The sequence below is a fragment of the Furipterus horrens genome, unplaced genomic scaffold (genome assembly GCF_987537825.1).
Source record: "Furipterus horrens unplaced genomic scaffold, mFurHor1.1.pri manual_scaffold_8, whole genome shotgun sequence".
In the NCBI taxonomy this organism is placed as follows: domain Eukaryota; kingdom Metazoa; phylum Chordata; class Mammalia; order Chiroptera; family Furipteridae; genus Furipterus; species Furipterus horrens.
This window is the reverse complement of record NW_028327178.1, coordinates 100,645,593-100,660,062: the sequence shown is the minus strand read 5'-3', so window position 1 is coordinate 100,660,062 and position 14,470 is coordinate 100,645,593.

Here is a 14,470-nt window from a genome sequence, read left to right as displayed (position 1 = left end):
TGTGCACAAGACATGCAAATTCAGGACTGGAGCTCAAAAAGTTTTCGCTCGTCACCCTCATCTTCAGGGTAGCTAAAGTCATAGGGCAAGGGAGGCCCGAGGAGAGAGTAGAGTGATGGGGTCAGAGGGTCAAGGAGAGACACTGAGGACGCATCAGGCACAGATGGAGGGAAAAGAGCCCCGTGGGCCTCCATTTCTGCATCTGTACAATGGGGGCCGGTGAGTGGGTCGACCTAATTGCTCCTTGAAGTTTCTTCCTGATCTAACCTTCAAGAATTCTGAGGTGTGATCTTAGACCACTTATTTCTGCTCCCTGGGATTCAGCTTCCCCTTTGAAAAATGGGGCTAAAAATAGTCCCTACCTCATGGGGTTGTTTGCAGGACAAAGTGATTAGCTTTTTGCTCAGCTGCGGCATCGAGTAATAAGTGACAGCTGTCAGGCATGGGTGTGGGGACTTGGCAGGAGTGAAGGAGGGCTGGGGATGAGTCCTCTGCCCACTCCGCTCTCAGAAAGAGGCAGAAAGCCGGAGGTCCCTCACCGAGACCTTTACCGGGCCCCTGTCAGATGCAGAACAGAGTCAGATGGGAAGAGGGAAAAACAGGGAGAAAATGGGCTTACCCTTGACATGATGATAAAGCCCAGGCTTGCCGGGAGAGGTGGAGGACATTCCGATTCAGGGACAGGAGAGGGGCTGGAAGAGGGGCAAAGGTGGGGTTGTCTAGTCCAGCGGAGGGGCTGATGGACTGCGGTCTGGAGTGCAGAGCGAGCGCTTCGGGTTGGAGGGAGCGGAGCGGATGCCACCAGGCGCAGCGACGATGTGGCAGCTCACTGATGACAGCCCAGGCATTCGTGAAATGGGCCTTCTGGGAGCAGAAGGAGCTAGAGGTGCTTTAACACTCCACATCCCCGGCACCAGTTGGCTTGGGCTGCCGTGACAAAGCCCCCGAAGCTGGGTGGTTTAAGCAACAGAACTGTATTATCTCGCGGCCCTGGTGGCTAGAAGTCTGAAATCCCAGGGCCCGCAGAGCTGGCTCCTTCCGAGGGCTGCGAGGGAAGGATCCGGTCCAAGACTCCCTTTTTCACTTGTCAATGGCCGTCTTCTCCCTGTGTCTCTTCATGTCGTCTTCCCTCTGTGTGTCTCTCTGTCCAAATCTCCCCGTCCTAGGACACCAGGCACATTGGAGTAGGAGCCCACCCAACTCCAGTGTTCCCTCACCTTGACTAATTACGTCTGCAATGACCCCATCTCCAATAAGGTCTCATTATGAACTATTGCAGGTTAGGGCTTCAACATGGATTTTAGCAGGACACAATTCAGCCCATAACATCCCCTGTTTCAATCCTGGCACCAGCTGTCACCACAGACCCCTTGCGAGGCTCCCTTACTGGGGTGAGATGAGTCCTCCTGCCCTTTGGTGGGAGCTTGTACAGTCTGAGGGAGGAGGCCTTGGGACCCTGATCACCAGCTGGGATGGGGTGAGGATGGGCATAGTTTCCTCCCTTCCTTTTTCTCCATACCCATTGGTTCACTCAGACCCTCACTGTTAAACACCCCCCCCAACACACACACACTCTATTCAGAGGAAAACCCCAGTGACCCACCCATCTATGTGAAGGTATACACACAAAGACACATGTAGAGACATGCTCACAGCCATGGAGACACACACTGATACAGGCCACAGCAGATACACATTCCCCAGACACACAGAGTCATGCTAGCACACTCACACAGGCACAAGGACAGCCACGTCAGCGGACCCACAGAGACACATCTATGATCCCACCATCACACAAGACGCAGATCTGCTCCTGCGCGTGCGCCCTCATGCAAAGACACAGAATGCATGGGCACAGGCGCTCACGTGAGCACACACCCAGACAGGCGCACAGGGGCCATCTGCAGACCCAGAACTTTTTAATCCCGTTGTGGTTGGCGGATCCTGGCAGGCACACGCCATCCCTCCGGCCTCACAGCTCACCATTCACTCCCTGGTAATTGGAGGCAATTTAATCCCCACCCGCCAGCCAATCACAGGCTCCACGGAACAGGCAGCCATCAAAATCTCCTGAGCAGGAGGGCAGCGAAGCAGAGCTCAGCTTCCCACTCGGGCTCCCCCTTCCTCTTTTGTAGTTGAGACGGGACTTAGAAACCTGGACACACACACACACACACGCACGCACACACGTTCGCATGGAAGTCCTGAGATTGCACACGCACACACAACCACATATACACAGAAGCCCACACAATTGCACATGCACACACAACGACACATAGAGGCGCAGGAAGACAGTGTACAAGGCACCGTGAGAGAGAAGGTGTCTGTATCTATACAGCTACACACAATCACATGGCTGGTTAATGCGAATGTGTGTACGTTATTCAGGAGTCCTACTAATGTGTGTGAACACACAGACATACGTACGGTGACACATGAAGAGGGAGGACACATACACACAGCCATACAAAGATCTCAACCTGTGCTCAGGGAGCACCCTCCCAGGGTGTCTGAGCACGTGCACACCAGCACACAGGGACAATGGACAGGTGTACAGGCACAGAAACACAAGAACAGGTGTGCACACAAAACACACAGGATCCCTCGCTGGCCCACCATGTGTCCCCACAGAGGCCCACGGCCCCCACCCGCTGAACCCAGAGATGGCTCAGTTCCCTCCCCAGCTAGGGTGGCTTCCCAGGAGAGGGGGTGTCAAGGCCCCACCTGTCAACCCACTGCTTATAGCTCTATCACGGCCGGTGCGCTGACATTCAGAGCCTGGCACCAAGATGATCGCATTTAGCTGTAATGTGCCACAGATTGCACTGACATTTGGAAAATATTCCACCTCGGGACCCATTCAACTTCAAACTTTTTCCTGGAAGAGGAGAGAAATGGCAGAGAGAAGGCAGTGAGGGCCTGCAATGTTCTGAAAAGGAGCTGTTTCCCAGCCCAGTCCCACCAGAGCTGGGCCCTCCGGCTTCTGATCCCAGAGACCTGGGGACACTGGCTGCCACATGCCATCTACCTGGGGACAGGAGATGGGGAGGAGAAATGGAAGTCTTCAAGGCACAGACAAAGTTCCAGACCACACAGCATGTCTTCACAGAGAATCCGCCGGGAGTCCCTTCGTCAAGTCTGAGCCCAGGTGATAGCTACCTGCTACCAGACTGCCCACCAAGCCCCACGCTCAGTTTTAAGCATATTGTATACATGACCTCATTTGTAACGGTAACAACTTTGTGAGGTAGGACTGGTTATCACCTCCATTTGAATGATGAGGGACCTGAAGCTCAGAGAGGTGAAGTGACTTGCCCAAGGCCACATAGCCAGGAAGGGCTGGAGCTGAGATTTGAGTGCAAGTCTGTCTGGCTCCAGAACCTGTCATTTTCCCACCTGCATATATATGGTGAAATTGTAAGGTGTGTCGTGGAGTCAGGTAGATGCTGAACCCTCTCCAGGCTTCCCACTGCCTTTGCCTTTCTCTTCTTTCCCTTGTCCTCCCCTTCCTCTCTCTGGCTTCCTTTCTTTTTCCTCTAGTCTCCCCTGATCTCCGCCTCTCTAAGCAGAACCAGTGTTCCCAGAATGATGGCACAGTCTGGGATGGCTTCCTGGAAGGGAGGAGGAGGGCCTGAGCTGCACCTGGGAGCTCAGAGTGGATGGGTAAGACGACATCTGCAGGATCCATGTGCAAGCCTCGCAGAAAAGCCTCTGGGAGCCACTACCTTTGAGTGAATGGAGTAGTTGGATCCTTCCGATGTGACAGCTGCAGAGAGCCAGGGCTTGGATGGGGCAGACTTGCTTGGGGTGGCCCGGCCCTCTCTGAGGTTGTGCCCAGACTTGGATCTGGGCGGCAAAGCTGTCCGCGTAAACTAATGGCAGCCAGAGATGTGCCCACCCATCCTCCAAAGAGGAGCCCTGCGGAGGCCCCTGCTTATCTGAACTGGGCGGTAATGGTGGACGCACAGGGAAATAGATCGTTTGAAGGCAGGGTGGAAATGACATGGTCCCAGCTCGTCCAAAAAGAGATAGGAGAGGTGGGAAGACTGTGTGGCTCTCTGATTAGTTAATTAATCTTAAATAACTTGGAGTCCAACTCTCCAAAAGGCAAAAGAAAGTCAGGTTATGCTACTCTAAGTGATTCCTGAGTTTCTCGGGGTGGCAATCAACTCTCTCTCTTTCTCTCTCTCTCTCTCTCTCTCTCTCTCTCTCTCTCTCTCTCTCTCTCTCTCTCTCTCATTCTCAGTAATTGTTTTAAAAAAAGAGAAAAAAACAAGGTTGTTTTTATGGAAAATGACATTCCAGCCACAGAGAGAATCCAGAACAAGGGGACCAATTGGCCTCCAGCGGGTAGCCAGTGTGTTGGGGGGAGTGGCCGGGACAGCCACCATCACATCACCTTCTGGCCTGCAGGGTTATCCTGAGATCTGTCTGCCTGTAAGAGCTTGAATTGATTGGGGAAAGGAAGACTGAGTGGGGAGGGTGAACTGAGATCTTCAGCCAAAACAAAGAATGGTCCCTCCCAGTGCCCATCACTGACATCATCAAGAGCAACACTACGGCCCAGCACAGGTGCCCACCCTTCATGCCCTGGGAGCAGCAGCAATGGCCATTTGCCAATGCTCAGCACCAACACCCTGAGGACAGCAGCCATGCTCATCAATGATAAGTTTGGGGCACCACCCACGCTCACCACCAGTGCCCTTAAATGTTCACCACCTGTATTTTCAGGATGCCCCCCGTGTCCTCCCCACAAGCCCTGGGTCGGCATCCTTACTGATGTGTCCTTTCCATCATCACTGAATCTCCACTAGCCATGGTGCCTGCACATAATAGGAGCTCAGGAAACATCTTTTGAATAGATGAACACGTGATTAAATGTTCTTGGGGAAGGATACACCAACCTACCACCCTATCGTCAGGACCTCACCCAGTGCCTGGCCAAGGGGAGCGCCCCATAACTATCCTTTGGATAGATAAGTTAGTGGGTGGGTAGATGGATGGATAAGTGGATGGATGGATGGGTGGCTGGATGGATGGATGGATGGCTGATGGATGGACGGACAATGGGTGGATAGGTGGTAGATGGATGCATACATGCATGATGAATATATGGAAGGAAGAAAGGATGAGTTTGGAAGCACAGTCAGTGCCATTTGTATTTATAGGCAATCAGCTCCCAAGACCAGAGTCCAGAAGAGAAAGAAGAGAAGCCTGTCTGCTGCCCCATCATGTGGGCCTGATGGCTTCACCTGATTCTCTCCTGCGAAGTGGGGATGGGGCCAGGCATGGAGGTGGGTAGAGCCAGGGAGAGCCTCTCTCCTCCTGGCCCTACTTTCTCCCTCCCTCTCTCCAACCCAAATACAATTTTCTAGAATGTCCCCCGGTCCTAGAGAGAAAGCTCATTACCTGTGATCTGCTCAAAAAACTGTCAGTAGCTGCCTGCCATTTGGGGGGCCAGTTGCCATCAACTCAGCCTGGCAGCAGGGTGGGCAGGTAGGTCAGCCAAGGTAGGAGTGCATAGCTGTGGGAGTCAGCTTTCTGTAGACCTAACCATGGCCTCTGGCAGAGCTGACCACCCCATACCTCCCAGAGGGCCACCCCAGGACAGGGAATGCTCAGTCTACCTGCCATTTGTGCCACACCGGCTGTGTGCTACTCACTCCCCTGAACCACCTAGTCTTCACCCTCAGCACAACCCTGGGAGTCAGGGCCTACCCCAAAAGAGCCCCACTTTATGTTTGAGGAAACTGAGGCTCAGAGAGGCGAGGGAAGTTGCCTAACGTCACATTGCAAGGATGTGGCAGAGTCAGCACCCAAACCCAGGTCGACCTAACTCCAGGGCCTGGCTCCTATGGATGGCAGTTGGTCACCCCCAAACCCAGGTCACCCAAAGCCACCAAGGTCAGCATTGCCATGCGGCAGCTCAGGATGGGAAGGGAGAAACCTCCATCTCGGCAGTATCTAACCTCTGGCTCCTGCCAGTCACCTGGCTGTGTCCAAGGTGTCCCAGCCCCATGGAATTTATATCTCAAGTCAGAAGTGAAAGGCGCTGGGACCTGTCTGGGGAGCCTGCCAGCCCCATAGCACACCTTCACATGAATTAGAGTGATGCCTTCGCCCTGGCCAGTGTGTCCCAGTTGGTTGGAGCATCGTTCCGTAACAGAAAGGGTACAGGTTCCATTCTCAGTCAGGGCACATACCCCGGTTGCGGGTTCAATCCCTGGTCTGGGCGCGTACGGGAAGCAACCAATCAATGCTTCTGTCTCTCATTGATGTTCCTCTCTCTCCTTCCCTCTCTTCCTTCCTCTCCCTAAAAGTAATGATAAATTATCCTCAGGTGAGGATGCAAAAAAATAAAGTGATGCCTTCACCCGGAGGGGAGCCAGATGGCCTTGTGTGGTGGCCAGCCTGCACCACCATGCAAGGCAGCCTGACCCTTGTTTTGAGATGATTCTGCTCTTAAATCACAGAACCCTGGAACTTTGGTGCTAGAAATATTATTGAATCAATCAGTGTTTTCCCAGTTTCAGCCATTTAAAGGCCATATTCATGATTTCTGCTGTAGCCAAGTACCACCTGGGCTATTATTTACTGAATATTTTTCTTCCAATAACCTCATCTTTATATTTAATTTTATTTTGAAAGCAAGACTTACATCAGCACATTAGGTGGAAAAAACAGTCACACAGGACATAGATGGTGACATGAAAAGAAACACACTCAAGAAGAAAAAAAATGTGTGGTTCAGTGGCTTGGGCATCATCCTGCAAACCCAAAGGCCACCGGTTCGATTCCCAGTCATGGCATGTGCCTGGGTTTCGGGCCAGGTCAGGGGCCAGGTTTCCAGTTAGGGGCGTGCAAGAGGCAACTGATTGATTTGTCTCTTATATATTGATGTTTCTCTTTCTCCCTTCTTTCCCCTCTCTCTAAAAATAAATAAATAAAATCATATTTTTAAAGAAAGAATGTATTCATACATGTTCTGATAACCTTGCCTCCTGAAGGCTTCAGCCTGAGTTTGCACCCCATGCAAAGGAAGATTACTAAGTACAAGATGTTAAAGACTCACTGGCACCAAACCCGTCCTTTCTCTTTAACGTAGTCAGAAGACTGAAAGAGAACTGAGTAGGAGTCACCTTTCTGACAAAGGGTCAGTTTAGTGTTATTTAATGCTATTTATGGGTTCTCAGGGCCATGCAAACCACAAGTTTAAAACACCAGGCTTGATGCCAATTCTCAGGGTTTCCTAGAGTTGACCCACCTGGCCCCTGTATCTGTTTATTGCAAGAGCTGATGATTTTCACCTGGATTCTTTCACCATTTGCTGTGTATCTTTGGGCAAGTCCCTTCCCCTCTCTGCGCCTCTGTCAGAAGGTCTCTATGGATACTTTCAGCTCTTGATATTACAGGATTTTCAGATCTAAAAGGGGATGATTCTATTGTCTAGGATGAGGGTCAGCAAACTTTTCTGATAAAGGGACAGTAAATATTTTTGGCTTTGTAAATGAGTGGGTGCAGCTGTGTTCCAACAAAAGTTTATTGTCAATAAAAAGAAGTTTATTGACAATAACCAGGAATTAGTTTCCCAACCCCTGGTCTAGGTCAAAAAGAACGAAAGAGGCCCCAGAGTCAAAGGAAAGTCCCACCAGTTCGGGATTTGAGATTTGTCAGGTGTGGGTCCTCTGTGAGGACCAGCCCCCCTCCTCCGCCCGCCCCCACCCGCCAAGAAGTGACCCCACCCCCAATGCCTCCCAGGCAGCCTTAATCCACCTGCCGTCTCCCCTCCCCTTCTGAAACATACTCATAGGAAAAGATCTAAGTCAGTCTTTGAGGTGAAAATCGTGCGCTCCCTCTGAGCTGGAAGGGCCTTTGAGCCCCAACCTCCCATTTCAGTCTCATGTAACCAGGACACACACAAGTTTCAGGAGGCAAACAGATCCGGACCTGAAATCCCACTCCGCATCTTGGACAAGTTCTTCACTCTCTGCATCTATTTCTTCAACTATAAAACAAGGACTGATCTATGCCCATCCCTGTAAAGTTAATTGCAAGGATTAAAGAGTTAATCTCTACAAAGCAGTTAGTAATTATCTATTATGAAATAAGCCCTCAACACAGTACTTACCAGTATAAAGAACAACTGTTGAAAGCCTGGGGCGGGGCAGCCTTGGTCCCTAGCACCTCCGGGCCCACCTCCAGCCATGCAGCCCAGGCTGATGTCCGCTGGGGCTTTCCCCACAGCACATCGGCTGCACAGATCACAGCCATTAATTTCTTAGAAGACATCTTTAAGGTATTTGTGATTTTTTTTTTTTCTTAGTTTAGCTTTAAATCCCAAATTATTCTTTACTCCTTAAAAGAGGAAGTGGAGATTTGGAGGCAGGTTGGATCCTTCCTGACTCTTGATTTTCTTGCTCTTGCCCCCAAACCCAGCCCACATCTACTACTTTGCATAAGTTTTCTCTTCCCCCAAAGCGGGGGCACTAGGACCTCTTCACCAGGGGTTGGGAGAAGAGGATGGAGATGGTGACTTGGAGCCAGGCACTGTCCCCTGTGCTCCTGGTGACTCCCCCAACCTGAGCCCTAATCAGGACCTTTCTGCCCTTCTCTGTCCTACCCACCCTCCAGGCTTGAACCCAGATCACTGGCTCAAGAGTCCCCTCCTACTCTGCCACCTCCTAACTGCGTGTCCTTGGGCATGCACTAAAAGGAGCCTGTTTCTTCCTCTGGAAAATAAGTGCGGAGATGTCATCTCCCAGGACTGTGGGAGGGAGGACCCATGAGTTAACCAAGGTGTGTGGGCTTGGCGAGTACCCTGATGTGGGAGGGTCTCGGGGATTGTTGCCTGGCTGGGAGGGGGTCTGGTTGCCTCCCAGGGGCTGCTGGTTCCCCATGGAATCAGGCAGGGAGGGCCTCCCAGATGCGTGTTTTAAACTCAGGCTCTGGAAATGTTGCAGCTGCCACTCTGCCAGGGCCCAGCTGGGACCCACTGACAGCATCTTAATTTCAGCCCAAGCTCTTTTCCAGACCGGCTGCTAATTAGGGCAAATGGGCAGCTCTCCCTGCTGGCTCCCGCTGCCTCCTCCTCCTCTACTAAAGCAGGCCACGGAGCAGGGTGGCTGGGCTGATGCCCCGGGACCCATTTGTGAATCAGCCCTCTGGGTTAAGCATTGCTCTCCAAAGTCCCTTGGCAGGGGTGAGTTTTTTTATTGCTTTTCACCTGATAAATGGGACGTGGGGGAAGAGGCAGTATTCATCCAGGCAGTCATTCAGTGACCACATACCTACTTCCTACTTCAGGCCAGGTCCACAGAAGCCTCTGAGGACTACAGATAAGCTAAACCAGAAGCAGGACACTCCTGGATTCCAGTCCCAGTTTAATCTAGCTCTGACTGTGTGCTCTTGGGCAAGTTACTTAACCTCTCTGAACCCAGGTCTCTACCTTTGTAAAAATAGTCCCTACCCCATAGGGATGTTAGGAGAATGAGATGAGATGTCGTGGGCGGAGCACAGGGGCCAACATCGCAGCCATGAGGCTGGCAGGCGTTGGAGGGATCCTAAGGCCTTGAGTGCCAACTTGAGAAGCTGAACTTCATACTCAAAGAGCAATAAACAGTAACTTATTTTTCCTACCATGTTCACTGCTCCTGGATGCTTGTTAAGCATCCCCAACATGCTGAGAGTATGGTAACAGCTACAGTTCATAGCACTTACCGTATGCCAGGCACTGTGCTAAATACTAACTCATTTATCTCCAAAACGACCCTACAAGATAGGTGTAATTTTTTTTCATCCTCACCCATGGACATGTTTTCTGATTTTAGAGAGAGGGGAAGGGCGAGAGAGAGAGGGAGAGAAGCATCGATGTGGAAGAGAAACATCAATTGGTTGCCGCTCCGAAGCACCCCAACCAGGGACTGAACCCACAATCTAGGCATGTGCCCCAACCAGGAATCGAACCCACAACCTTTTGGTTTATGGGACAACACTCCAACCAACTGAGCCACACAGGCCAGGGCAAGATAGGTGTAATTATTATCCCCGTTTTACAGTTATAGAAACTGAGGCACAGAAAGGTCAAATCACTTGCCCATGATCACCCAGTGAGTATTTCATTTTCTATGGCTGTGTAACAAATTAGCCCCAAGTCAAGCAGCTTAAAACAATAAACATTTATTAGCTCCCATCTCTGTAGGCCGGGCCACCAGGCACAGCTTAGCTGGGTGCCCCAGGTCCTCACTGCTCATGGCTGGAAGTCGCAATTCCTTCCATGTGGACTTTTCACAGGACAGGTCACAGCATGGCAGCCAGATTCCTTCACAGACAGCAAAGAGAAGGGGTGCCCATGATGGAAGCCTCCTTCTTATTGTAACCTATTCTCAAAGTGATATCCCCTCACTTTTGCTGTGCTATATTTATTGGGTTGGCCAAAAAGTTCGTTTGGTTTTTTCCCATAAGATGGTTCTCGTAGTGCTTAGTTGTCTTTAACGTCATTCGAATCAATTTTGTTAGAGTGTATTGTGACAGCTGTTCTATCAGTGTGCATTTTAAAAAACTAAAAAAAAAAAAAAATCAAAATTGGTGCATTTTTGTGCAGCCATTTTAAAATGAAGATGGAAGAAAATAAGCAACATTTTCAGCATATTATGCTCTATTATTTCAAGAAAGGTAAAAACACAACTGAAATGCAAAAAAGGATTTGTGCAGTATATGGAGAAGGTGCTGTGATTGATCAAATGTGTCAAAAGTGGTTTGAGAAGTTTCGTGCTGGAGATTTCTCACTGGACGATGCTCCTCAGTTGGGGGTAGACCAGTTGAAGTGGATAGTGATCAAATTGAGATATTAATTGAGAACAGTCAACATTATACCATGTGGGAGACAGCTGACATACTCAAAATATCCAAATCAATAAAGTTATTGGTGAAAATGAAAAAATGTGTCTTTTATTTTATGGAAAAAAACCAAACGACTTTTTTGGCCAACTCACTATTAGAAGCAAGTGACTAGGTCCAGCCCATACTCAAGAGGAAGCCACTACACAAAGGCAGGAATACCAGATTGGCATTTGATTGGGGACCATCAGAGTGGGAATCTAGCTCAACCAGTAAATACTGGAGTAGAAAGCCAGAAAGCCTGCCTCCAGAATTCATGTTCTTAATCCAGAAGCTGTTCACTAACAGCTCCATGACTGTGGCCTGAAGGATGAGACATTAAATACCATCCCTGCCCTTCTGAAGCTCTCCATCTATCAAGAGAGCAGAAAAGTAAAAGAGTGAGGTGAAAGGTTCATCAACACAGGAAGGTAAAGCAGAGGAAACAGGAAGCCTTCCTGGAGGAGGTGACACCAAGGTGGAGTTGGCCAAGCAAGGAGGGGTATGGAAGAAAATTTGGTAGCTGGAACAATCTTTGCCAAGGCTCACGTGGAAGACTGGTGCTTTGCGTGAAGGCCAGTGTGTGTCTGGGAGGAAGAGAGCTGGGTGGATGGAGAAGGAAATTGAGAGGTAAACAGAGCCATGTCCTAAAGAGCAGGTAAAGAAACTTGCATATTACTCCAAAGAACTATGGAGCCATGGAAGGTTATCCACAGTAAGATCTGTGAGTTTTATTTTTAAGTATATTTTATTGATTATGCTATTACAGTTGTCCCAATTTTTCCTACTCTGTCCCCTCCACCGGGTCCCCCCCGTCCTTTCAGCAATTCCCCACCCCCTTAGTTCATGTCCATGGGTCATGTGTGTGAGTTCTTTGACTTCACCCTTTCCTATACTATTCTTTACTTCCTCCAGTCTATTTTGTTCCTACCAATTATGCTTCTTAGTCCCTGCACCATTTCCCCATTACTCTCCCTTCCCCCTCCCAGCTGATAACCCTCCAAATATCTCCACACCTATGATTTGTTCCTGTTCTGGTTGTTTGTTTGTTTTTGTTTTTAGGTTCCATTGTTGATAGCTGTGAGCTTGTCATAATTTTAGTGTTCATAATTTTGATCTTCTTTTTTTGCTTAATTAAGTCCCTTTAACATTTCATGTAATAATGGATTGGTGATGATGAACTCCTCTAGCTTTACCTTGGCTGGGAAGCACTTTATCTGCCATTCCATTCCAAATGATAGCTTTGCTGGATATAGTAATCTTGGTTGTAGGTCCTTGCATTTCATCACTTTGGATAATTCTTGCCAGTCCCTTCTTGCCCACAAAGTTTCTTTTGAGAAATCAGTTGATAGTCTTATGAGAACCCCCTTGTAGTAACTCTCTGCTTTTCTCTTGCTGCTTCTAAGATTCTCTCTTTATCTTTAACCTTTGGCATTTTAATTATGATGTGTCTTGGTGTGGTCCTCTTTGGGTTTAGCTTGTTTGGGCCTCTGTGCATCCTGGACTTGTATGTCAATTTCCTTCACCAAATTATGAAAGTTTTATTTCATTATTTTTTTCAGGTAAGTTTTCAATTTCTTGCTTTTCCTCTTCTCCTTCTGCCATCCCTAAGATTCGGATGTTGGCACTTTTGATGATGTTCCAGAGTCTTCTTATACTCTCCTTGTTTTTTTGCATTTATATTTTCCTGTTCTGGTTGAATGTTTATTTCTTCCTTTTGTTCCAAATCATTGGTTTGAATCCTGGCTTCCTTCCCTTCACTGTTGGTTCCCTGTAGATTTCTCTTTATTTCACTTTGTGTAACTTTCATTTCTTCCTCCCCTCCCCCCGCCACCCCATACTCTATGAGTTCTCTGAGCATCTTTATCACCAGTATTTTGAACTTTGCATCTGATAGGTTGGCTATCTCTGTTTTATTTAGTTCTTTCTCTGGGGTTTTGTTTTGTTCTTTCATTTGGGCCATATTCTTTGCCTCCTCAACTTGACAGCCTCCCTGTGTTTGCTTCTGTGTATGAGGAAGAACTGCTTTTACTCCCTGTCTTAGCAGTGTGGCCTATGTAGCAAAGGCACCTGTAAATTGTGTGGGGTGGAGCCTTAGGTAATTGCCAGGGCAGAGCCACCCACTTCACCACTCTGTGGCTCCGTTTGTGATGGGGGCTCAGAGAGGGAACAATGCCACTGCCTGGCTTCTGGTGATTTTCCTGACACTCACCCTGTTTTCAGTCACTTTACCCACTTCCTATATGTAGTGGATGCCCTTCTAATTGCTACCCTAGGATTTGCATACATTCTGAGACCATGCAGGCCCTTCAAGTGGCAAAAATCTGACAGTTTCTTCTGCCAACTCAACCCCCACTGGTTTGTACAGTCAGAGGTAATGGGGGTTTATATTCCTGGTGCTGGAACCCTGGGCTGTGCGGTGTGGCCTGGGACTTGGATCACTTGCTCCCAAGAAATCCCTCCCAATTTTTATCCACCACATGCAAATGCGAGACCGTCAGTTCTACTTCCACCACTGCTTGTCCGAGCCACACCGCCTCTCTGCCCCATCTCCACAACTCCGCCCCTCCTACCCATCTGGACAAGTGTGGCTTCTTTAAATCCTTGATTGTCAGACTTACATATAGCTTGGTTTTCTGATGGTTCTTGTTGTTATTTGTTTTTGAGATCTGGTTGTAATTCTTTCTATGGTTGTGTGAGGAATGAAGTGTGTCTACCTATGTCTCCATCTCAACCAGAAGTCTAGATTTGTGTTTTTAAAACACTGTCCTGAATGGTGTGGAAAACAGAAGCGGGTGGTTGGGAACAAGGGGAGGAGTGAAGGGGCCCTTCCTTTTTTTATCTATTTTTATTTTTTTATGCAGGTCATGTACATGTAGCAAAGGCCAACTATGTGTGCTGTTCTAGGCACTGGAGATACAGTAATAAATAACACAAAGCTGTTCTCTTGGAAGTCACATTCTAGTGGGGGAAAGAAATAAACTTTTAAAACTAATAAATGTAAAAGAAACTATCGAAGTGACTGGTGCTATGAAAAAGTATAATTAAGCAGAGTAGCATAAAAGCAAGAGTAACCACATTAGCCACACTGACCTTAAACCTGAATGACAAGAAAGAGCTGGCCAAGGGAACACAGCAGTCCAAGCTGAGAAACAGCTCGTGCAAAGGTCCTGAGGTGGAGCAGGTTTGGTTGGAGGCCAGGACAGCTGAGGCGTAGTAACCAAGAGAGAGAAGGACAGGAAATGAGGCTGAAGAAGTAGACAGAAGCCTGAACAAGAGATGGTGTTCCCTGATTCTGAGCCCTGGCAGTGGCAAAGTCAAATGCTGAGCAGTGACATGAAGAAGACACAATCCACTGCCCTGGGTAAGCAAATCAGAGTCCTGATGATAGGCCTGGTGGACCAGGGAAGCCACAGTAAATGAGGAGACGAGAGAGGAAAGGCTGGCCCAGCCCTGGCTCATTTTGCCAACAGGTCTCCTCCCCACGGCCCTCCTAAAGATTAACATCCCCAAGGTAGACCCAGGTGAAGGCAGCGGGTTAGATGGCATTTGCATATTTGTTTAATAAAAAGTTATGGATGTACAAAGAAGG